The sequence below is a fragment of the Macaca mulatta genome, chromosome 7 (genome assembly GCF_049350105.2).
Source record: "Macaca mulatta isolate MMU2019108-1 chromosome 7, T2T-MMU8v2.0, whole genome shotgun sequence".
NCBI lineage: Eukaryota > Metazoa > Chordata > Mammalia > Primates > Cercopithecidae > Macaca > Macaca mulatta.
Window position 1 is genome coordinate 41,291,971 of NC_133412.1, and position 24,814 is coordinate 41,316,784.

The 24,814-nt window shown below is 44.0% G+C and overlaps 1 protein-coding gene across 17 annotated transcripts in view; it reads right to left on the bottom strand.

Annotated features, from left to right (window-relative positions):
• DAPK2 (death associated protein kinase 2) overlaps positions 1-24,814 on the bottom strand; it is a 140,314-nt gene that overhangs the window by 39,343 nt on the left and 76,157 nt on the right. The window contains exon 1 of one of the 17 annotated variants that reach the window (XM_077939558.1): positions 24,676-24,788. The exons of 15 other annotated variants lie outside the window; for them this stretch is intronic. The gene's annotated coding sequence lies outside the window, so the exon portion shown is untranslated. Of the gene's footprint in view, positions 1-24,569; positions 24,789-24,814 lie in introns of those variants that run through there. One more of the 17 variants, XM_077939555.1, reaches the window with a different exon arrangement.

Consider the following 24,814-nt stretch of genomic DNA (forward strand, 5'->3'; position numbering starts at 1 on the left):
GGTCAGGAAGGAAGAACAGGCTGCTGCAACCACACACTGCTGGGTCCAAGCCAGAGTGCCCTCTGGGGCAGTCCGATCCTATCCATACTCCTCACTCCTGTCGTTCTCCTCCAGCTTTATTTACTTCAACCAAATACTTCACCCACACACCTGACATCACCTCCAAAGCACGGCTGGAAGGAGGGGTCACATTCCCACAGGTGCCGCCACTGCCCAGCCCAGGGCCTGCCTGCCACCAGGAGGCAGAAATACCCTTGTCAAAACAAACCCACCCAGCTCATCCCACCAGGGAGGCACCCATGGGAGAGGCCAATGTGCTCCTTTGTGCTCTGGGGGATCTGGCCAGAGGTGCCTGCTGTGGTGCCGACGAGAAGGTGGTCATCCGGTGGGGCACCCATGGCCTGTGGGCCCAGCACAACACGTCCTGAAGTCTGAGCAGGATGAAGACACCCTTTCGGGGCTATGTAGTAAAGTACAAAAGACAAAGGCAAGTCTGGGTTCAAATCCCAGCTCTGCTATTCACAATATGAAAATTGGACAAAGACACTGGAGCTCTTAGAGGCTGTTTCCCATCTACAAAATGGGGGCAATACCTACTAAGCCATGGGGTTGCTCTGGGATTGAGAGAGATGGTTTATGTAAGGAGCAGCACCCAGTGAGATTTCAGAGAACAGCGGCTCTGTTTGCCCATTCTTTTCTGGGATGCAGCATGAACAGTCATCCCTGGGAGCTCAGACCAAATCCCCGTTGAATGGTGAATTACCTGCACTCAGCTGAACAGCCATACCCTTTCACACACCCACCTCCTCCTCCCCACTCAGCTTGTTTCCCTCCTCCCACCCCATTTCACCCCCAGACTCGCATTTTTGGGGCTGCAAGGGACCTCAGAGATCATTTAGTCCCTTCTTGTCACAGCAGCCCAGAGACATCAAGAAACTACCAAGGTCACTGAGCAAGAACCCCCAGCCCGGCGCCCTCTCCAGATGCCCGTGTGGCCTGCTTGCTGCTGAGTGAGGCTGCTCTGCTCAGCAAAGCAGAGGCCCAGCCTGGGCTGTGCTGTGGGGATAAGGAAGCTACCCACCAATCTTCACCGGCCACGTCTAGCACAGCCCCAGATTACTCAGGCAGTGCTGGGTAACCTGAGAAAGGAAGGCCGCTCCATGTCAGGCCTCTGTGGACAGGTTTCCAGGGTGCTCAGCTCCCTCTCCTCACACACTGTCGATGGGACCACAGGCAGCCCCTCCCCACAAGTCTCCAGTGTGGCCCATGTCCAGTGCCTGCCTCTGTGTGGCATTCAAGGCCCTGCTGCCCCGCCCCCTACTGCCTGCCGCTTTCCCTCTGCTACATGCCTACCACCTCTTCATTACCCCATCCCACCCTGCAGTTCACTCCGCTGGAACAGCCTTCCTGACAAGCTCCTTCTCCCCCTCCCCACCCAGTTCCCACACACACTGGAACTTCTTCTATGACCTCCCTCCCCTCCAACACAGAGCTAGTTGTTCCCAGCTTGCACACGCCTCTAGCAGAAAGCCAGCTGCACTACAATTCTTCCTTACATGTCCTATCCCCGCTGTATTAAAACCCCATGAGAGAGGACAAGAGCCTTGCCTTTCATTTCCATCCCCAGCACCCAAGGGTGGCTGGCATTACAGCAGGGCCCAGTTACTGTTTACTGGACAAATAAAGAAATGGGCCAATGCACTCACAGAGGCATCTCTTGCACATCCTGCTCTTGGAGAATATAGATAATGGCTAAGTGCGCATGTCTTGGAATCTGGGTTCGGATCCCAGCTCTGCCATTTACCAGCAGCCTGACAAGTTATTTACCAGCAGCCTGACACTGGGCAAGTGATTGAACCTCTCTCAGCATAGGTTTCTCACCTATAAATTAGGAATAACAATCATAAAACCTACCTCAAGAGGGTTACTAGGAGGATCAAACAAGGCATATAAAGAGGCCTATAGGTGTCATCTTAATTTCTGTGACTATTTCCTTGATGATGTCTCTCCATCCCAGAATGAGAATCTTTATCATCTGCCTATTGAACTCCTAATCACATTTCCAGGCCCTGCCCAAATCTTCTGTCCTCCAGAAGCATCATCTGGATATGCAGCCCAGCTCTTCTTCCTTCTCCCATCTCCATTCATGCAACAAGCTTGACCCATAGCACCAACCAATGCCAAGAGTTCTGTGAGTTAGTCTTGCCTTCCCCACTTGTATTTGTTCATTCTTGAATTGCTGTAATGAAATACCTGATGGGCTCATGCCTGTAATCCCAGCAGTTTGGGAGGCGGAGGTGGGCAAATCACCTGAGGTCAGGAGTTCGAGACCAGCCTGGCCAACATAGCGAAACCCCATCTCTAAGAAAAAATGGAAAAATATTAGCTGGGTGGGATGGCACACACCTGTAATCTCAGCTACTTCTTTTTTTTTTTTTTTTTTTTTTTTGAGGCAGAGTCTCGCTTTGTCGCCCAGGCTGGAGTGCAGTGGCGCGATCTTGGCTCACTGCAAGCTCCACCGCCCGGGTTCATGCCATTCTCCTGCCTCAGCCTCCCGAGTAGCTGGGACTACAGGCGCCTGCCACCTCACCCGGCTAGTGTTTTTTTTTTTTTTTGTATTTCTTAGTAGAGACGGGGTTTCACCGTGTTAGCCAGGATGGTCTCGATCTCCCGACCTCGTGATCCGCCCGTTTCGGCCTCCCAAAGTGCTGGGATTACAGGCTTGAGCTACCGCGCCCGGCCAATCTCAGCTACTTCTGAGGCTGAGGTAGGAGAATCGCTTGAACCTGGGAGGCGGAGGTTGCAGTGAGCGGAGATTGTACCATTGCACTCCAGCCTGCATGATGGAGTGAGACTCCATCTCAAAAAAAAAAAAAAAGAAAGAGAGATTTAACTGGCTCATGGTTCCATAGGCTGTAGAGGAAATAGCAGCTTTTGCTTCTGGAGAGGCCTCAAGAAACTTACAATCATGGCAGAAGACAAAGGGAAAGCAGGCACATCTTACCTGGCCAGAGAAGGAGCGAGAGAGAGAGAGAGGGGAGGTGCCTCATACTTTTAAACAACCTGATCTTGTGAGAACTCACTATCATGAGAACAGCACCAAGGCACTAGGAGGGAAATCCGCCCCCATGATCTAGTCACCTCCCAACAGGCCCCATCTCCAACACTGAGGATCACAATTCAACATGAGATTTGGGTGGGGACACAGATCCAAAGCATATCACTGCCAGACAGCACACTTGCTGAAGGCAGGGCCTGCTTCTTACACTCCTCCTGCGTCCCTCCACACACCCAGCCTAGAGGTCCGTGTAGAACAAAACTTGTAGCACTTCACATTTGGTCCTCACCCTGTGAAGCAAGTGCTGTCATGACCCCAGTTTTACAGATGAAGAAACAAAGGCACAAGCGATCATTTGCCCACATTGCCTCAGCTAATAGGTAGTGGAGCTGAGATTCAAGTGCAGGCTGACCCCAAATCCTGTGAGCTTTCCACTCTCCCACACAGCCTCCCTTCCTCTAGCTGATGCCAGCGTGCCTTCTGAGATCACCCTTGCCTGCTGGTTTGCCATTTCCAACCTAGCTCTGGTGCCTCATCAGTTTGCTGCCCAGCTCCATGTTTTTCCCAGAAAACCCACAGTTGTGGCTTAGGAAAGGGCCTGAACTCAGTTGCACTTGGATTTGTTAAACCACAGCCTCTGGCTATCACCCATGGCTGCCTCCTCCTCCGGGGTAGGCCACTGTGTGGCTCTGACCTCCTGTTGCCCTACTGGGTAAAGCAGGAAAGAAAACCACTACCTGCCCTGTCTCTATACTCTCATGGGATAAAGGCAGAGAAATAAAAATTCAATTTCAAGGCCATTCCAGGACCACTGGCTTTCAGTCCTGGGCTAAGCAGCACCCTGGCTTTACGGTCTGTGCCACACAACACCAGCATTTGCCACGGGCTCTCCCTGCCCTTCCCTTTATCAGACCCTCAAAGCAAATGGGTGAGGCTGGGATAGATATTGCCCCCATCTAACCAGCGAGGAGCCTGGGCCTGGATTCAGGCATTCTGGGCACCCAGCTGTGCTTCAGGGAGTCCCCTATCTGTGCTAATTGCCTATTGAAATTCCCAAACCAACTACATCCAACTCACCAGGAGCTGGGCTCCAAGAGTTATGACTTTGAAGCAAGCCTGCAAGGAAGTTAAAAGCAGTCAGGGTCCAGTGTTTAGAAAACCAGTGCTAAAGATGGCCCCATCCTTAGGTAGATAGGGCTTCGATTCCACTTCTACCCATCCCAGCTCTGTGATCTTGGCAAGTTACTCATCTCTTTGAGCCTTGGGTCCCTCACTTGCAAAATGGGAATGTTAATATGGTAAAGCAAATATTGCTGAATGTTGAATGTAAGGAGAGGGTTTAATGATGTCTATTGTATTCTCCCAGTTTCTTCGAGTGTTCTGAATTTTTTTTCCCAGTAAAAAGTTTTGAAGGAAAAAGACTTCCATGCTGTGACTGCTGATAGAAACTCTTTGGTCTGGCCCTGAACCTTTAGTCTCATCCTAACAGATCTTGCCAGTTAGATTTCTACCAAGTCTCACCTACACTCTATGCCGTCAGGTTTTAGTATGGAAATAGCTCCAGGCATAAGTTCTACTTTTAAATGTATGCACAATTAATAAATTAATTGTTAATTAATTAATAATTAATTAAATACAAATTAATTTTTTAAGTATGAGGGATAACTTATTAGAAAGAGAAAGCAATTTTTTTTTTTTTTTGAGACATAGTCTCACTCTATCACCCAAGCTGGAGTGCAGTGGTGCAATCATAGCTCACTGCAGCCTCAACTTCCTAGGCTCAAGTGATCCTCCCATCTCAGCCTCTTGAATAGCTGGGAATACAGGTATGTACCACCATACCTGGCTAATTAAAAAAATTTTTTTTTTTTTTGGTAGAGATTCACTCTGTTGCCCACAGTCTCAAATTCCTGGACTCAAGCAATCCTCCTGCCTCAGCCTCCCAAAGTGCTGGGATTACAGCCATGAGCCCCAGTGCCCAGCCAGAAAAACAACTATTAGAAAGAAAAAAAAACAGTGTAACCAGATGAGAAATTAACTGTGTAAAGGATAAATTTATGGCACAGGATAGGGCTTTGGATTAACTGTGTATAAAAGGCATAACCTAAGGAAGTAAGAAATCTGTAATGTTAGAATCTGGTAAAATAAAATTTGGTGACCTCCAGCTTTGTTTAGTGTTTCCTCACTGGCTAAGTTCAAGTCTCAGCCCTGTCACTTAATACTGTGTAATCTTGGGCAAGTTACTTAACCTCTCTGAATCTCCATTGCCTGTATGTAAAAAAGTGACAAGATCCTATACTTCAGTGAGGATCAAATGAGAAAACAGACATGTAAACACACCATGTTCTAGAAAGTTCCACACATATTTGAAGTATTGTCATCCTCATGACAGCTTGGCCAGCAGACTTCATCGCACATTATTAAAGGACAGCTCACAGAATGACTCACGGCATAGAGGAATTCGGATTTTTTGGAATGTCTTACTCAAGGATTCACCCCTCTTAACACTATTTATATAAAGCAATATCCCCCTCCCCGGGATTCTGGATTCCCGGTCCGCACAGAATTTTCATCAGTTCTCATGATGTGTTATTTTGGCATAAAATGCCATCAGGCCTGAAAACTTCACCTTCCATTTCTGACTTCTCAAGTTGGATCAGGCTTGGGTGCAGGTTGGGAGTGGGGGAAGGACACACCCATACTCAGAGGGGAAGCTCCCAAATCCAAAACAAACACAAAACCACACAAAAATGCCCTTTACAAGGCCCCTTTGTGTTGGAATCACGCACAGGGGTGAGGTTCCTGGGTGATACTGAGCCCTGTTTCCTGGTGATCCATCCCGTGGAAGGTACCTCTGGTGCTACCAGGTACCGAAGGGCAGTCAGCCCCAGTGTCCCTTCCATCTATATCAAGATAGGTGACACCATCTATGCACATCACCTCCACCTACCCACATCAGAGGGCTTTCTGTGGTGAATGTACAACACACACCAGGATGATCTCCACTCTGCAGAGACAGAGAGCGCACTCCTTGGCAGTGAGCGTTTGTTGGTGAGAATTGGTTAGCTTTTATTTCCAATGGCATCCCCACCGAGTCTCACTGCGGCCAGCTCCTAGTAGATGATGGGCTCTTGGAAGGCAGGTACCATAGCACACTGATGTTTGTCACTCTACCCGCTGTCATACAGTAGACCTTCAACAAATATTCATATCAATACATTGAAATCCACCTGCAATCTCTTCTGTATTTTCCAGGTAAGACGTGAAAAGGCCTTGGCCATCCACGTGTGCCTGGTTTTCACTAACGCATTCATTCATTCATTCTTTCATTCACCCATTCACTCATTTGTTCAACACTAACTCAGCATGTGTTGGGCACTAGGTAGCAGAAAGTGACTCACTGTGATCAATGCTCAGCAGAAGTTTGTACAAAGGGCCAGGTGTGCTGGCTCATGCCTGTAATCTCAGCACTTTGGGAGGCTGAGGTGGGTGGATCACCTGAGGTCATGAGTTTGAGACCAGCCTGGCCAACATGGTGAAAACCCGTCTCTACTAAAAATACAAACATTAGCCGGGAATGGTGACTGGTGCCTGCAATCCCAGCTATTCGGGAGGCTGAGACAGGAGAATTGTTTCAACCTGGGAGGCGGAGGTTGCAGTGAGCCGAGATCCTGCCACTGCACTCCAGCCTGGGAAACACAGCAAGATTCCATCTCAAAAAAAAAAAAAAAAAGTTTTTACAAAGAACAATGGAAGCAGAAAGGCAGATTAGTTCTTAGTTATGCTTTTCAGAGGTGGCAAGGATGGTGAAGGTGTTCCGGAGGAAATGGCACTTCTGTTGGGCCTTGAGTGATTAGCAGGAAGTCCATGAGCAGAAAAAAAGAAGAGCAGCAGCATCCAGGATGAGAATAGCACAAACAGAGGAGAAGAGAGGCCAGGATGTGTATCTGTATCTTGTTGCCTGGGGCTAGGTTTTGGAGAGAGGAACAGTGGATGAGGCCAGAAACAGGGCTAAGGCAGTACAAGTAAGGCCTGAGAACGCCATGCTAAGAGTGGGTTCATTCATCCTATGGCTAACAAGGACGCATCACAGATTTTTGGGCAAGAGCAAGCCATGATCTGCTTTTTTTTTATTTTTTAATGTTTGTGCGTACATGGTAGGTGTATATATTTATGGGGTAGGTGAGATATTTTGATACAGGCATACAATGCATAATAATCATATCAGGATAAATGGGGTATCCATCATCTTAAGCATTTACCCTTTGTGTTACAAACAATGCAATTACACTCTTTTAGTAATTTTAAAATGTACAATAACTTATTGTCGGCTATACTCTACTGTGCTATTAAATACCTGATCGTCTTCATTTATCTAACTATATATTTGTACCCATTAACCAGTCTCCCTTCCCCCACCCCTGGCCTGGCCCCTCTATCCTTCCTAGGCTCTGGCAACCAGAAATTTTTTTATTTCCATGGGATTTGGGGGTACCGGTGGTATTTGGTTACATAAGCTCGTTAGTGGTCATTTGTGAGATTTTGGTGCTCCCATCACCTGAGTAGTATACACTGAATCCAATTTGCAGTCTTTTATCCCTCACCTCCCTCCCACCCTTTCCCCAAGTCCCCAAAGTCCATTGTGTCATTCTCGTGCCTTTGCATCCTCATGACTTAGCTCCCACTTATGAGTGAGAACATACAATGTTTGGTTTTCCATTCCTGAGTTATTTCACTTAGGATAATAGTCTCCAGCTCCATCCAAGTTCTGGCAACCATTTTTCTACTCTCGATCTCTCATGAGTTCAACTGTTTTAATTTTTAGCTTCCATAAATAAGAACATACAAAGTTTGTCTTTCTGTACCTGGCTTATTTCACGTAACATAATGACCTTCAGTTCCATCCAAGTTGTTGCAAAAGACAGGATCTCATTCTCTTTATGGCTGAATAGTACTTATTTGTGTATATTTACTACATTTTCTTTATCCTTTTGTCTGCTGATGGACACTTCGGTGGCTTCCAATTCTTGGCAATTGTGAACAGTACTGCAATAAACACACAAGTGCAGATATTTCTCCAATATACTGATTTCCTTTCTTTCGGGTATATATCTAGCAGTGGGATTGCTGGATCATATGTTAGTTCTATTTTTAGTTTTTTGAGGAACCTGCAAATGTTCTCCATAGTGGTTATATTAATTTACATTCCCACCAACAGTGTACGAGGGTTCCCCTTTCTCAGCATTGTTACCAGCATGTTATTGACTGTCTTTTGGATAAAAGCCATTTTAAATGGGGTGAGATGATGATGTCTCACTGTAGTTTCGATTTGCATTTCTCTGATGATCAATGGTGTTGAGTACCTTTTCATATACCTGCTTGCCATTTGTATGTCTTCTTTTTAGAAATGTCTATTCAGATCTTTTGCTCATTTTTTAACCTTTCCTCTGGTGCTGAGTTTGCCCATTTGAATCAGATTATTAGATTTTTTCCTACAGACTCATTTGAGCTTCTTATACATTCTGGTTATTAATCCCTTGTCACATGGGTTGTTTGCAAATATTTTCTCCCATTCGGTGGGTTGTCTCTCTGTTGTTTTCTTTGCTGTGCAGAAGCTTTTTAACTTGATGTGATCCCATTTGTCTATGTTTCTTGGTTACCTGTGCTTGTGGGGTATTACTCAAGAAATCTTTGCCTAATCCAATGTCTTGGAAAGTTTCTCCAATGTTTTCTTTTAGTAGTTTCATAGTTTGAAGTCTTAGGTTTAAGTCTTTAATCCATTTTGAATTTTTCTATACGGTAAGAGACAGGGGTCTAGTTTCATTCTTCTGCATATGGGTATGTGGTTTTCCCAGTACCATTTATTGAAGAGATTGTCCTTTTCCCAGTTATGTTGTTGGCATCTTTGTTGAAAATGAGTTCACTGTAGATGTATGTATTTGTTTCTGAGTTCTCTACTCTGTTTCATTGGTCTATGTATCTGTTTTTATGCCAGTATGATGCTGTTTTGGTTACTATAGAGCTTTGTAGTAAAATTTGAAGTCAGATAATGTGATTCCTCCAGTTTTGTTTTTTTCTCAGGGTAGCTTTGGCTATTCTGCATCTTTTGTGGTTCCATATAAATTTTAGGTTTTGTTTTTTCTATTTCTGTTAAGAATGTCACTGGTATTTTGATAGGGATTGCATTGAATCTATAGGCTGCTTTAGGTAGTATGGACATTTTAACAATATTAATTCTCCCAATCCATGAACGTGGAATATCTTTCCATTTTTTGGTGTGTCCTCTTCAATTTCTTTCATCAATGTTTTATAGTTTTCATTACAGAGATCTTTCACTTCTTTGGTTAAGTTAATCCTAGGTTTATTTTTAGCTATTGTAAGTGAGATTACTTTCTTGATTTCTTTTTCAGATAGTTCACTGATGGAATATAGAAATACTACTGATTTTTATATGTTGTTTTTGTATGCTGCAACTTTATTGAATTTATCAGTTCTAACAATTTTTTTGATGGAGTCTTCAGGTTTTTCCAAATATGAGATTATATCTGCAAACAAGGATAATTTTATTTCTTCCTTTCCAATTTGGATGCCCTTTATTTCTTTCTCTTGTCTGATTGCTCTAGCTAGGACTTCCAGTACTATGTTGAATAACAGTGGTGAAAGTGGGCATCCTTGTTGTGTTCCAGATTTTAGAGGAAAGGCTTTCAGGTTTTACCCACTTGGTACAATACTAGCAGTGGGTCTGTTATATAAGGCTTTTATTGTGTTGAGATGTTTATCATGCGTGGATGTTGAATTCCATCAAATGCTTTTTCAGCATCAATTGAAACGATTATATGTTTTTTCCTTAATTCTGTTGATATAATGCAACAATGTTCATCAAGGATATGGTCCATAGTTTTCTTTGATGTGTTTTTGTCTGGTTTTGGTATAAGAATAATACTGGCCTCTTAGAATTTTTGGAAGTATTCCTCCCTCCATTTTTCAGGATAGTTTGAGTAGGATTAGTATTAGTTCTTTGTTGTTTTGGTTGTTGTTGTTGTTGTCATTTGAGACAGGGTCTTGCTCTGTCACCTAGGCTGGAGTGAAATGGGGTGATCATGGTTCACGTGGCCTCTGCCTCCAGGGTTCAGGTGATCCTCCTATCTCAGCCTCCCAACTAACTGGGACTATAGGCATGCACCACCACACCCAGCTAATTTTTGTATTTTCAGTAGAGATGGGGCTTCTCGATGTTGCCCAGGTTGGTCTTGAACTCCTGAGCTCAAGTGCTCTCCCCACCTCAACCTCCCAAAGTGCTGGGATTATAGGCATGAGCCACAGCACCTGGCCTGGTATTAGTTCTTATTTAAATGTTTGATAGAATTTAGCAGTAAAGCCACAGGGTCTCAGGCTTTTCTTTGCCAGGAAACTTATTATTACAGCTTTGATCTTCTTACTTGTTATTGGTGTGTGCAGGTTTTGGATTTCTTCATGGTTCAATCCTGGTAGGTTGTATATGTCTAGGAATGTATCCATTTCCTCTAGGTTTTCCAGCCTATTGGAAATCATATAGTTGTTCACAGTAGCCACTAATGATCCTCTGAGTTTCTGCAGTATCAGTTGTAATGTCTCCTTTTTCGTCTCTGATTTTATTTATTTGGGTCTTTTTTCCTCTAACTAGGTCTGGTTAAAAGTTTGTTGATTTTATCTTTTTAAAAAACAACTTTTTGTTTCATTGATCTTTTGTATTGCTTTCTTCATTTCACTTTTATTTATTTCTCTTCTGATCTTTATTATTTCTTTTCTTCTACTAATTTTGGGTTTGGTTTGCTTTTGCAAACCAAACTTCCCTCTTAAGACTGCTTTCAATATATCCCATAGGTTTTGGTATGTTGTATTCCCATTATCATTTGTTTCAAGAAATTTTTCAATTTCCTTCTTAATTTCTTCAATAGCCCACTGGTCATTCGAAGCATATTATTTAATTCCCATGTGTTTGTATAGTTTCCAAAATTCCTCTGTTACTGTTTTTTAGTTTTATTACATTGTGGTCAGAGAAGATACTTGATATGATTTCAATTAGAAAATTTTTTTTTAGACGGAGTCTCGCTCTGTCACCCAGGCTGGAGTGCAGTGGTGCAATCTCGGCTCACTGCAAGCTCGGCCTCCTGGGTTCGCTCCATTCTCCTGCCTCAGCCTCCCAAGTAGCTGGGGCTACAAGCACCCATCACCATGCCCGGCTAATTTGTTTGTATTTTTAGTAGAGACGGGGTTTCACCATGTTAACTAGGATGGTCTCAATCTCCTGACCTCATGATCCACCTGCTTCAGCCTCCCAAAGTGCTGGGATTAGAGATGTGAGCCACCACGCCCAGCCAAAAAAATTTTTAAAGACTTGTATTGTGGTCTAACATGGTCCATCCTTGAGAATGATCCATGTGCTGAGCAGAATGTGTATTCTGCAACTATTAGATGAAACGTTCTGTAAGTATCTATTAGGTCCATTTGGTCTAAAATACATATTAAGTCCAATGTTTCTTTGTTAATTTTCTGTCTGGATGGTCTGTCCAATGCTGCAAGCAGGACCCTCCAGTGTTGGATGTGTATATATTTACAATTGTTATATCTTCTTGCTGAACTGACCCTTTTATCATTATATAATAGCTTTGTCTCTCAAAAGTTTTTATCCTGAAATCTATTTTGTATGATATAAATATAGCCAGTCCTGCTCTTTTTTGGTTTCTATTGACCTGGAACATCTTTTTACATCTCTTTATTTTTAGTCTGTGTGTGCCTTTGTAGGTACAATGCATTTCTTGTAGGCAACATATCACTGGTTATGGTTTTGGTTTATTATTATACTTTAAGTTCTAGGGTACATGTGCACAACGTGCACATTTGTTACATATGTATACATGTGCCATGTTGGTGTGCTGCACCCGTTAACTCATCATTTACATTAGGTATATCTCCTAATGCTATCCCTTCCCGCTCTCCCTACCCAACAGGCCCCAGTGTGTGATGTTCCCCACCCTGTGTCCAAGTGTTCTCATTGTTCAATTCCCACCTATAAGAGAGGACGAGCGGTGTTTGGCTTTCTGTCCTTGCGATAGTTTGCTCAGAATGATGGTTTCTAGCTTCATTCGTGTCCCTACAAAAGACATGAACTCATCCTTTTTTTATGGCTGCATAGTATTCCACAGTGTATGTGTGCCACATTTTCTTTATCCAGTCTATCACTGATGGACATTTGGGTTGGTTCCAAGTCTTTGCTATTGTGAATAGTGCTGCAATAAACATATGTGTGCATGTGTCTTTATAGTAGCATGATTTATAATCCTTTGGGTATATGCCCAGTAATGGGATGGCTGGGTTAAATGGTATTTCTAGTTTTAGATCCTTGAGGAGTCGCCACACTGTCTTCCACAATGGTTGAACTAGTTTACAGTCCAACTAACAGTGTAAAAGCATTCCTATTTCTCCACATCTTCTCCAGCACCTGTTGTTTCCTGACTTTCTAATGATTGCCATTCTAACTGGTGTGAGATAGTATCTCACTGTGGTTTTGATTTGCATTTCTCTGATGGCCAGTGATGATGAGCATTTTTTCATGTGTCTGTTGGCTGCATAAATGTCTTCTTTTGAGAAGTGTCTGTTCATATCCTTTGCCCACTTTTTGATAGGGTTGATTTTTTCTTGTAAATTTGTTTAAGTTCTTTGTAGATTCTGGATATTAGCCCTTTGTCAGACGGGTAGATTGTAAAAATTTTCTCCCATTCTGTAGGTTGCCTGTTCACTCTGATGGTAGTTTCTTTTGCTGTGCAGAAGCTCTTTAGTTTAATTAGATCCCATTTGTCAATTTTGGCTTTTGTTGTCACTGCTTTTGGTGTTTTAGTCATGAAGTCCTTGCCCATGCCAATGGCCTGAATGGTATTGCCTAGGTTTTCTTCTAGGGTTTTTATGGTTTCAGGTCTAACATTTAAGTCTTTAATCCATCTTGAATTAATTTTTGTATAAGGTGTAAGGAAGGGATCCAGTTTCAGCTTTCTACATACGGCTAGCCAGATTTCCCAGCACCATTTATTAAATATGGAATCCTTTCCCCATTTCTTGTTTTTGTCAGGTTTGTCAAAGATCAGATGGTTGTAGACGTATGGTATTATTTCCGAGGGCTCTATTCTGTTCCATTGGTCTAAATCTCTGTTTTGGTACCAGTACCATGCTGTTTTGATTACTGTAGCCTTGTAGTATAGTTTGAAGTCAGGTAGCGTGATGCCTCCAGCTTTGTTCTTTTGGCTTAGGATTGTCTTGGCAATGCAGGCTCTTTTTTGGTTCTATATGAACTTTAAAGCAGTTTTTCCAATTCTGTGAAGAAAGTCATTGGTAGCTTGATGGGGATGGCATTGAATCTATAAATTACCTTAGGCATTATGGCCATTTTCACAATATTGATTCTTCCTATCCATGAGCATGGAATGTTCTTCTACTTGTTTGTGTCTTCTTTCATTTCATTGAGCAGTGGTTTGTAGTTCTCCTTGAAGAGGTCCTTCACAGCCCTTGTAAGTTGGATTCCTAAGTATTTTATTCTCTTTGAAGCAATTGTGAATGGGAGTTCACTAATGATTTGGCTCTCTCTTTGTTATTGGTGTATAGGAATGCTTGTGATTTTTACACATTGATTTTGTGTCCCGAGACTTTGCTGAAGTTGCTTGTTGGCTTAAGGAGATTTGGGGCAGAGACGATGGGGTTTCCTAAATATACAATCATGTCGTCTGCAAACAGGGACAATTTGACTTCCTCTTTTCCTAATTGAATACCCTTTATTTCTTTTTCTTGCCTGATTGCCCTGGCCAGAACTTCCAACATTATGTTGAATAGGAGTGGTGAGAGAGGGCATCCCTGTCTTGTGCCAGTTTTCAAAGGGAATGCTTCCAGGTTTTGCCCATTCAGTGTGATATTGGCTGTGGGTTTGTCATAAATAACTCTTATTATTTTGAGATACATCCCATCAATACCTGTTTTATTGAGAGTTTTTAGCATGAAGGGCTGTTGAATTTTGTTGAAGGCCTTTTTTGCATCTATTGAGATAGTCATGTGGTTTTTGTCTTTGGTTCTGTTTATATGATGGATTACGTTTATTGATTTGCATATGTTGAACCAGCCTTACACCCCAGGGATGAAGCCACCTTGATTGTGGTGGATAAGCTTTTTGATGTGCTGCTGGATTTGGTTTGCCAGTATTTTATTGAAGAGTTTTGCATTGATGTTCATCAGGGATATTGGTCTAAAATTCTCTTTTTTGTCATGTCTCTGCCAGGCTTTGGTATCAGGATGATGCTGGACTCATAAAATGAATTAGGGAAGATTCCCTGTTTTTCTATTGATTGGAATAGTTTCAGAAGGAATGGTATCAGCTCCTCTTTGCACCTCTGGTAGAATACGGCTGTGAATCTGTCTGGTCCTGGACTTTTTTTGGTTGGTAGGCTATTAATTATTGCCTCAATTTCAGAGCCTGTTATTGGTCTATTCAGGGATTCAAATTCTTCCTGGTTTAGTCTTGGGAGGGTGGATGTGTCCAGGAATTTATCCATTTCTTCTAGATTTTCTAGTTTATTTGCATAGAGGTGTTTATAGTATTCTCTGATGGTAGTTTGTATTTCTGCGGGATTGATGGTGATATCCCCTTTATCATTTTTTATTGCATCTGTTTGATTCTTCTCTCTTTTCTTATTAGTCTTGCTAGTGGTCTATCAATCTGGTTGATCTTTTCAAAAAACCAGCTCCTGGATTCATTGATTTTTTGAAGGGTTTTTTGTGTCTCTATCTCCTTCAGTTCTGCTCTGATCTTAGTTATTTCTTGCCTTCTGCTAGCTTTTGAATGTGTTTGCTCTTGCTTCTCTAGTTCTTTTAATTGTGATGTTAGGGCGTTGATTTTAGATCTTTCCTGCTTTCTCTTGTGGGCATTTAGTGCCATAAATTTCCCTCTACACACTGCTTTAAATGTGTCCCAGAGATTCTGATATGTTGTATCTTTGTTCTCATTGGTTTCAAAGAACATCTTTATTTCTGCCTTCATTTTATTATGTACCCAGTAGTCATTCAGGAGCAGGTTGTTCAGTTTCCATGTAGTTGAGCGGTTTTGAGTGAGTTTCCTAATCCTGAGTTCTAGTTTGATTGCACTGTGGTCTGAGAGACAGTTTGTTATAATTTCTGTTCTTTTACATTTGCTGAGGAGTGCTTTACTTCCAACTATATGGTGAATTTTGGAATAAGTGTGATGTGGTGCTGAGAATAATGTATATTCTGTTGATTTGGGGTGAAGAGTTCTGTAGATGTCTATTAGGTCCACTTGGTGCAGAGCTGAGTTCAATTCCTGGATGTCCTTGTTAACTTACTGTCTTGTTGATCTGTCTAATGCTGACAGTGGGGTGTTAACGTCTCCCATTATTATTGTGTGGGAGTCTAAGTCTCTTTGTAGGTCTCTAAGGACTTGCTTTATGAATCTGGGTGCTCCTATATTGGGTGCATATATATTTAGGATAGTTAACTCTTCTTGTTGAATTGATCCCTTGACCATTATGTAATGGCCTTCTTTGTCTCTTCTGATCTTTGTTGGTTTAAAGCCTGTTTTATCAGAGACTGGGATTGCAACCCCTACTTTTTTTTGTTTTCCATTTGCTTGGTAGATCTTCCTCCATCCCTTTTATTTTGAGCCTATGTGTGTCTCTGCCCGTGAGATGGGTCTCCTGAATACAGCACACCAATGGGTCTTGACTCTTTATCCAATTTGCCAGTCTGTGTCTTTTAATTGGAGCATTTAGCCCATTTACATTTAAGGTTAATATTGTTATGTGTGAACTTGATCCCATCATTATATGTCAGCTGGTTATTTTGCTCATTAGTTGATGCAGTTTCTTCCTAGCATTGATGGTCTTTACAATTTGGCATGTTTATGCAGTGGCTGGTACTGGTTGTTCCTTTCCATGTTTAGTGCTTTCTTCAGGAGCTCTTGTAAGGCAGGCCTGGTGGTTACAAAATCTCTCAGCATTTGTTTGTCTGTAAAGGATTTTATTTCTCCTTCACTTATGAAGCTTAGTTTGGCTGGATATGAGATTCTGGGTTGAAAATTCTTTTCTTTAAGAATGTTGAATATTGGCCCCCACTCTCTTCTGGCTTGTAGAGTTTCTGCCAAGAGATCCGCTGTTAGTCTGATGGGCTTCCCTTTGTGGGTAATCCAACCTTTCTCTCTGGCTGCGCTTAACATTTTTTCCTTCATTTCAACTTTAGTGAATCTGACAGTTATGTGTCTTGGGGTTGCTCTTCTTGAGGAATATCTTTGTGGCGTTCTCTGTATTTCCTGAATTTGAATGTTGGCCTGCCTTGCTAGGTTAGGGAAGTTCTCCTGGATAATATCCTGAAGAGTGTTTTCCAACTTGGTTCCATTCTCCCCATCACTTTCAGCCACAGATTTGGTCTTTTCGCATAGTCCCATATTTCTTGGAGGCTTTGTTCATTTCTTTTTACTCTTTTTTTGTCTAAACTTCTCTTCTTGCTTCATTTCATTCATTTGATCTTCAATCACTGATACCCTTTCTTCCACTTGATCAAATCAGCTACTGAAGCTTGTGCATGTGTCACATAGTTCTCATGTCATGGTTTTCAGCTCCATAACGTCATTTAAGGACTTCTCTACACTGTTTATTTTAGTTAGCCATTCGTCTAACCTTTTTTCAAAGTTTTTAGTTTTGCGATGGGTTCGAACATCCTCCTTTAGCTCAGAGAAGTTTGTTATTACCGATTGTCTGAAGCCTTCTTCTCTCAACTAGTCAAAGTCATTTTCTGTCCAACTTTGTTCCATTGCTGGCAAGGCACTGTGTTCCTTTGGAGGAGAAGAGGCACTCTGAATTTTAGAATTTTCAGCTTTTCTGCTCTGGTTTCTCCCCATCTTTGTGGTTTTATCTACCTTTGGTCTTTGATGATGGTGACATACAGATGGGGTTCTGGTGTGGATGTCCTTTCTGTTTGTTAGTTTTCCTTCTAATAGTCAAGACCCTCAGCTGCAGGTCTGTTGGAGTTTGCTGGAGGTCCACTCCAGACCCTGTTTGCCTGGGTATCACCAGCAGAGGCTGCAGAACAGCAAATATTGCAGAATGGTAGATGTTGCTGCCTGATCCTTCCTCTGGAAGCTTCCTCTCAGAGGTGCACCCTGCTGTATGAGGTGTCAGTTGGCCCCTACTGGGAGGTTTCTCCCAGTTAGGCTACTTGGGGCCGGGACCCACTTGAGGAAGCCGTCTGTCCGTTCTCAGATCTCAAACTCTGTGCTGGGAGAACCACTACTCTCTTCAAAGCTGTCAGACAGGGACGTTTAAGTCTGCAGAAGTTTCTGCTGTCTTTTGTTCAGCTATGCCCTGCCCCCAGAGGTGGAGTCTACAAAGGCAGGCAGGCCTCCTTGAGCTGTGCTGGGCTCCACCCAGTTCCAGCTTCCCGGCCACTTTGTTTACCTACTCAAGCCTCAGCAATGGCAGATGCCCTTCCCCAAGCTTCACTGCTGCCTTGCAGTTCAATCTCAGACCGCTGTGCTAGCAGTGAGTGAGGCTCTGTGGGTATGGGACCCTCCAAGCCAGGCGTGGAATATAATCTCCTGGTGTGCTGTTTGCTAAGGCCATTGGAAAAGTGCAGTATTAGGGTGGGAGTGTCTGGATTTTCCAGGTACCATCTGTCACGGCTTCCCTTTGCCAGGAAAGGGAATTCCCTGACCCCTTGTGCTTCCCGGGTGAGGCAATGCCCCACCCTGCTCCATGGGTTGCACCCACTGTCTGACAAGCCCCAGTGAGATGAACCTGGTACCTTAGTTGGAAATGCAGAAATCCCCTGTCTTCTGCATCACTCATGCTGGGAGCTGCAGACTGGAGCTGTTCCTATTCAGCCATATTGGAACCTCTTAACTGTTTTTTGTTTTTTAATCCATTCAGCCAATCTACCTCTTTTAATTGGAGAATTTAGTCCATTTACATTCAATGTTATTACTGATAAGTAAGGACTTACTCCTGCCACTTTGCTTTTTCATTTCTGGTTGTTTTGTAGTCTTCTTTTCCTTCTTTCCTTCCTTCCTGTCTTCCTTTTAGTGAAGGTAATTTTTTTCTGGCGGTAAGTTTTAATTTCTTGCTTTTTATTTTTTTGTGTCTCTGCTGTAGGTTTTTTGATGTGAGGTTACCATGAGGCTTGCAAATACTATCATATAATCCATTATTTTAAACTGATGACAACTTAATGCTGATTGCATAAACAAGCTAACAAGCAAAGAGAAAACTAGTAAAAACTCTACACTTTAACTTTCTCTCCTCACTACTATTTATATCTTATTGTACTGTCTTGAAATGTTGTCGTTATTTTTGATCAGTTCATCATTTAATCTTTCTACTCAAGATACAAGTAGTTTACACACAATTACAGTGTTATGATATTCTGTGTTTTGCTGTGTACTTAATATTACAAGTTCTGCATCTTCAGATGGTTTCTTATTGCTCATTAATGTCCTTCTCCTTTAGATTGAAGAATTCCCTTTAGCATTTCTTGTAGGACAGGTCTGGTATTGATGACATCCTCAGATTTTCTTTGTTTGGGAAAGTCTTTATTTCTCCTTCATGTTTGAAGGATATTTTTGCTGGATATACTATTCTAGAATAAAGCTTTCTTCCTCAGCACTTGTCATGCCACCGTCTCCTGGCCCTCTCCTGGCCTGTAAGATTCCACTACAAAGTCCACTGCCAGACATATTGGAGTTTCATTGTATGTTATTTGTTTCTTTTCTCTTGCTTTTAGGATCCTTTCTTTACTCTTGACTTTTGGGAGTTTGATTATTAAATGTCTTTATTTTAATTTATGGGAGTTTAATTATTATTTGGGTTTAACCTGCTTTGTGTTCTATAACCTTCCTGTACTTGAATATTGATATCTTTCTCTAGCTTTGGGAAGTTCTCTGTTATTATCCCTTTGAATAAGCTTTCTACCTCTATCTCTCTACCTCCTCATTAGGGTCAATAACTCTTAAATTTGCCTTTTTGAGGCTATTTTCTAGATCTTATAGGAATGCTTTGTTCTTTTTTTTTCTTTTGTCTCCTCTGACTGTGTATTTTCAAATAGTCTTTCTTTAAGCTCACTAATTCTTTCTTCTGCTTGATCAATTTTGCTGCTAAGAGACTCTGACACATTCTTCAGTACGTCAACTGCATTTTTCACTTCCAGAATTTTATTCTTTTTAATTATTTCAATCTATTTAATTTATCTGATATAATTCTGAATTCCTTCTCTGTGTTATCTTGATTTTTGTTGAGTTTCCTCAAAACAGCTATTTTGAATTCTCTGTCTGAAAGGTAACATATCTCTGTCTCTCCAGGATAGGTCCCTGGTGTCTTATTTAGTTCATTTGGTGAAGTCATGTTTTCCTGGATGGTTTTGGTGCTTGTGGATGTTTATTGATGTCTGGGCAATGAAGAGTTAGGTATTTATTCCAGTCTTCACAGTCTTGGTTTGTTTGTACCCATCTTTTTGGGAAGGCTTTCCAGATATCTGAAGAGACGTAAATGATGTAACCTAAGTTTTTGGTCACTGTAGCCATATCTGCATTAGAGGACACCCCAAGCCCAGTAATGCTGTGGTTCTTGCAGGCTTGTAAAGGTACTGCCTTGAAGATTTATAAAAATTATCTGGTTTATGAGGCAGAGACTCTTGTTCTCTTCCCTTACTTGCTTCCAAACAAATGAAGTCTCTCTCTGTACTGAGCTGCCTGTGACTGGGGGAGGGGTAACACAAGCACCCCTGTGGCCACCACCACTGGGATTGTGCTGGGTCAGACCTGAAGCCAGCATGGCACTGGGTCTTGCCCAAAGCTTATAACAGCTGCCTGGCTACTAGTTATGTCTGCTGAAGGCCCTAGGGCTCTACAATAGGCAGGTGGCAAAGCCAGCCAGGCTTGTGTCCTTCCCTCAGGGTGGTGAGCTTCCCCACTGCCTTGGGTGGTCCAGAGATGCCATCTAGGAGTCAGGGCTTAGAGTTGGAAGCCTTGGGAATCTACCTGGTGCTCTATTCTAATGTGGCCCAGCTGGTATCTAAGCCACAAGACAAAGTCCTTCCCATTCTTCCGTCCCCTTTCCATAAGCAGAGGCATCTCTCCCCATGGCCACCACTGCCCCAGGCCTATGGCAAGTACTCCCTGACTACTTCCAGTGTACATTCAAGGCCTCGGGGCTCTTCAGTCAGCTTGTGGTGAAGGCTGTCAGGCCTATGACTCTCCCTTCAGGGCAGTGGGCTCCCCTTTGGCCCAGGGTAGGTCCAGAAATGCCGTCCAAGAGCTAAGGCCTGAAATTGAAACCCAAAGAGCCCACTTGGTTCTCTACCCCACTGTGGGCAAGCTAGTACCTAAGCTGCAAGACAAAGTCCCCTTTATCATTACCTTTCCTTTTCTCAAGCAGAAGGAGCCTCTTCCCATAACCACCACAGCTGGGAATGTGCTGGGTCATGCCTGAAGCCAGCATGTCTCTGAGTGCATGTCTCTGAGTGATACACTGGATATCACTGCTGACTATTCAGGGCCCAGGGCCTCTTTAGCCAGCAGGTGATGAATCCTGCCAGGATTGGGTCCTTCCCTTCAAGGCAGTGGATTCCCTTTTGGCCCAGGGAGTGTCTAGAAATGTTGTCAGAGATCTAGGGCCTGGAATGGAGTCCTTAAGACTCTGCCTTGTGCCCCATCTGACTGTGGCTGAGCTGGTATCCAAATTGCAAGACAAAGTCCTCTTCACTCTTCCCTCTTTTCTCCTCAAGTAGAGGGAAGGATTCTCTCCCGGAGTTGCAAGCTGTGCTGCCTGGGGGTAGGGGAGGTGTGGTACAAGCACTTCCTTAGCCACCCCAGCTGATGTCTTACTAGGTGTACCCTCCAAGTCCACTGGCTCCAAGCACAGCACAGGACCAGGACTTGTCCAGGAATTGCAGTCCTTGTGGCCTAAACTTCCTTTCGAGTTTACTTAGAAACCCAGAGCACTTTAGTCTGCAGTGGTGAGGCTTGCTGGAACTCAGGTTCTGACCACTGGGATAAGTGATTCTCCTCTGTCTAGGGCTAGTCTAAATGCTCCTTCCATGGGTACCAGCTGGGTTCTGCCTGGTATTGCTTTCTGCTGTGACAGGATAGCACTGACTTTCAATGCAAAGTCCCACAATTGCTGCACTCTCCCTCCCCCAAATGCACAGGTTCTTTCTCCATGCAACACGGCTGCTGCCAGAGGATGGGGAAAGGGTGGTGTAGATGATTCAAGACTGTCTTTCCTACCCTCTTCAGTGCCTCTTTCTGTGATATGAAATTAAAACCAGGTACTGTGAGCTGGGCACGGTGGCTCATGCCTGTAATCCCAGCACTTTGGGAGGCCGAGGCGGGCGGATCATGAGGTCAGGAGATCAAGACCATCCTGGCTAACACAGTGAAACCCCATCTCTACTAAAAATACAAAAAAATTTGCTGGGCATGGTGGCAGGCGCCTGTAGTCCCAGCTGCTCAGGAGGCTGAGGCAGGAGAATGGTGTGAACCCAGGAGGCGGAGTTTGCAGGGAACCGAGATCATGCCACTGCACTCCAGCCTGGGCAATAGCACGAGACTTGGTCTCAAAAAAATAATAAAATAAAATAAAATAAAATAATGAATAAAACCAGGTACTGTGACCACTCACCTGATTTTTGGTTCTCATAAAGGTGCTTTTTTGTGCGTGGATAGCTGTTCAATTTGGTGTTCTTACAGGGAGGATGATCAGTGAAGGTTTCTATTTGGTCATCGTGCTCTGTCTCCTGTTTTTACCAATACTGCTTATCTCATATTAATTTGTCCATTTGGGCTGGCCATGGTGGCTCATGCCTATAATCCCAGCACTTTGGGAGACCAAGGTGGGGTCGGCAGGGATCACCTGAGGTCAACAGTTCATGACCAGCCTGGCCAACATGGTGAAACCCTGTCTCTACTAAAAATACAAAAATTAGCTGGGCATGGTGGCGGGGGCCTGTCCTCCTAGCTACTCAGGAGGCTAAGGCAGGAGAATCACTTGAACCCAGGAGGTGGAGGATGCAGGGAGACAAGATTGTGCCACTGCACTCCAGCCTGGGGGACAGAGCAAGACCCTATCTCGAAAAGAAAAAAAAAAAAAATTGTCCACTTGTCTGCTCCCTGCAACCAGGCTAGGGGCATGTGGTGAGCAGGGACAGAGCCTGACAAGGGCTGAACATAGGAGGAGCTGATCAAATACCAGTTGAAGAGAGGTTGTTCACATTCCAAAGGCAGGCAAGAGAGTGAACCCTCTTCCACTACCTGCCCCTTCAAGCTGGAAGGAGTGCATGGAGAACAGGTTATGGGTAAGGGTGTGGAGACAACATGCTGGCTGTGTTCCTTGGGCAGTAAGGACCCTGAGCTTGGCGAGGAGTAACAGAATATAAGCAGGAGAGGAAAGTGAAAGTCCATCATGAAGAATGAAAATCAGGAAGAAAAATGTGGATTTTATATGGTGGGAAACAACACAGAACCAAGAGGCCTCCTCTAAGCTACCAGCTGGATCTTAATTGCATGATCCCCTCCAGTTGACAGAATGTTCCAGCCAGGAGGCACGCATACCCACATTCTGGCTCCAGGAAACATCTACCTAATCATGAGGTAATCCTTCTGAGTTTCAGCTACTCATCACTTCCTGAAGTTGCCCAGGTGGGCCTAGGCCAAGGGACCCATGGGTGGAAGAATCAGAAAGCTCAAGTCCTCACAACTCTAAGGATACCTGGCTATGGTGGGGACTAGCAGCATCCTCAACTCACATGCATCCAGGGAAAACCCAGACCGTTTCCAGGTCATGGAAAATGTCCAGGTTAGGCCCAGAGCCTTACCAGCCCTCGCCAGCAGTTCTACCTAGCAACCAACTCAGCTGTCTGCTGGGCAATTTATTAACAGAACTGTACTCGCAGGGTTTGTTTTCCTAGTCTATGGGGCCCAAAACACTGTAACAAAAGTTCTATTTCCTTTTTCCTCTATTCTGAGAAGGGAATAACAATAACAGCTACTATTACAGAGCACCTATTACATATTTGGCACTTAATGCTTCTTTTCTCTAACACTTACAACACTGCCAGGTAGATATTATTATTTGCACTGAAGTTGAAAAGCTGAGGTTCAGGTGTATCATGGTACATGATAACCCAGCCTGGCTAACTCCAAGCCTAGCTAACTCTCCCCACCACAGCGAGCTGCCATAAAGGCAAGCCAAACATCACGAACCTGCTGCGGTCATTGGTGCCTGCTGGGCTCCAGCCACTCCTCCTACCAGACCCATTCGCGAAAAGACAAAGGAGCCCATTTTGAAACTGGTCTCCTGGAGCCAGCAAAGACACAAGAAAACAACAAGTCAATTGTCCATAGCAGTACCAGGAAGGCCACACAGGTGCAATCAAGGAAGACCATTTCCTGCTATTACCATCCTGAGGTCCAAAGGCCTGCCCAGGCCTTACCATCCTCGGTGACCCCAATTTTTACCCGTGACGCCTCAGTAAAACTCTGGAAGACTTCTGTTGGAGGTATTAAAAAATACTGTGACAGCCAGGAGCAGTGGCTCATGCCTGTAGTCCCAACACTTTGGGAGGCTGAGGTGGGCAGATTGCTTGAGCCTAGGAGTTCCAGACCAGCCTGTGCAAAATGGCGAAAACCCATTTCTACGAAAAATACAAAATTTAGCCGGCCATGGTGGCGTGTTCCTGTAGTCCCAGCAACTTGGGAGGCTGAGGTGGGAGGATCACCTGAGCCTGGGAGGTCAAGTCTGCAGTGAGCTGAGATCGCACCACTGCACTCCAGCCTGGGCGACAGAGTGAGATCCTGTCTCCCCGCCACCAAAAAACAAAACAAAACTGTGACAATCATGGCCAGATGCAGTGGCTCATGCCTTAATCCCAACACTTCTGAGAGGCTGAGGTGGGTGGACCACTTGAGCCCAGGAGCTCAGGACCAGCCTGGGCAACATGGCAAGACCCTGCCTCTACAAAAAATACAAAAATTAGCCAGGTATGGTGGTACATGCCTTTAGTCCCAGCTATTCAGGAGGCTAAGGCAGGCGGATAGATTGAGCCCAGGAAGTCGAGGCTGCAGTGAGCTGTGATCACGCCACTGTGCTCCAGCTGGGTGACAGAGCAAGACTGCCTCTATTAAAAAAAAAAAAAGTGACAATCAGCATAAGGAAGGGGGACCATGCTAAGGGGACTCATAGAAGGTCACCCCATCAGGCAGAGTAGAGTAAGAGCGGGGTAGGGACTCATATAGGAACTGAGCCCATGCCCTGGCATAGCCACTGTGAGACAATGGACATGCCAGACCCTCTCTGGGCCAGGGGCACAAGCCAGAACTTGGGTGTCATCCAGAACTCTGTCCCCTCCTTCGTCTCTACCTCTAATTAGGCACCTAATCAATCCTCAGATTGACCTCTGCGAAAGATTTTGACTCTGTTCCCTCCTCACATCTTACCTAGATTATTGCATTAGCCTCTTAGCTGAGCCCCAGCCTCCAGGCTGTCTCCAGTCTGTCCGTTCTCCCAGCCAGAGGGATCATTCTGAAACATGTCCATGCTCACCTCACTTCTCTGCTCACTGGAACCCTTATCTCTCAGGGTAAAGTGCAAGCTCCTTGGCTTAGCTCCCAGATTCTTGTGTCTGCCTCCTGCACTCTTCCCGGCTTCTTTCCCAGACACTCAGCACACACTTCCTGTGCCT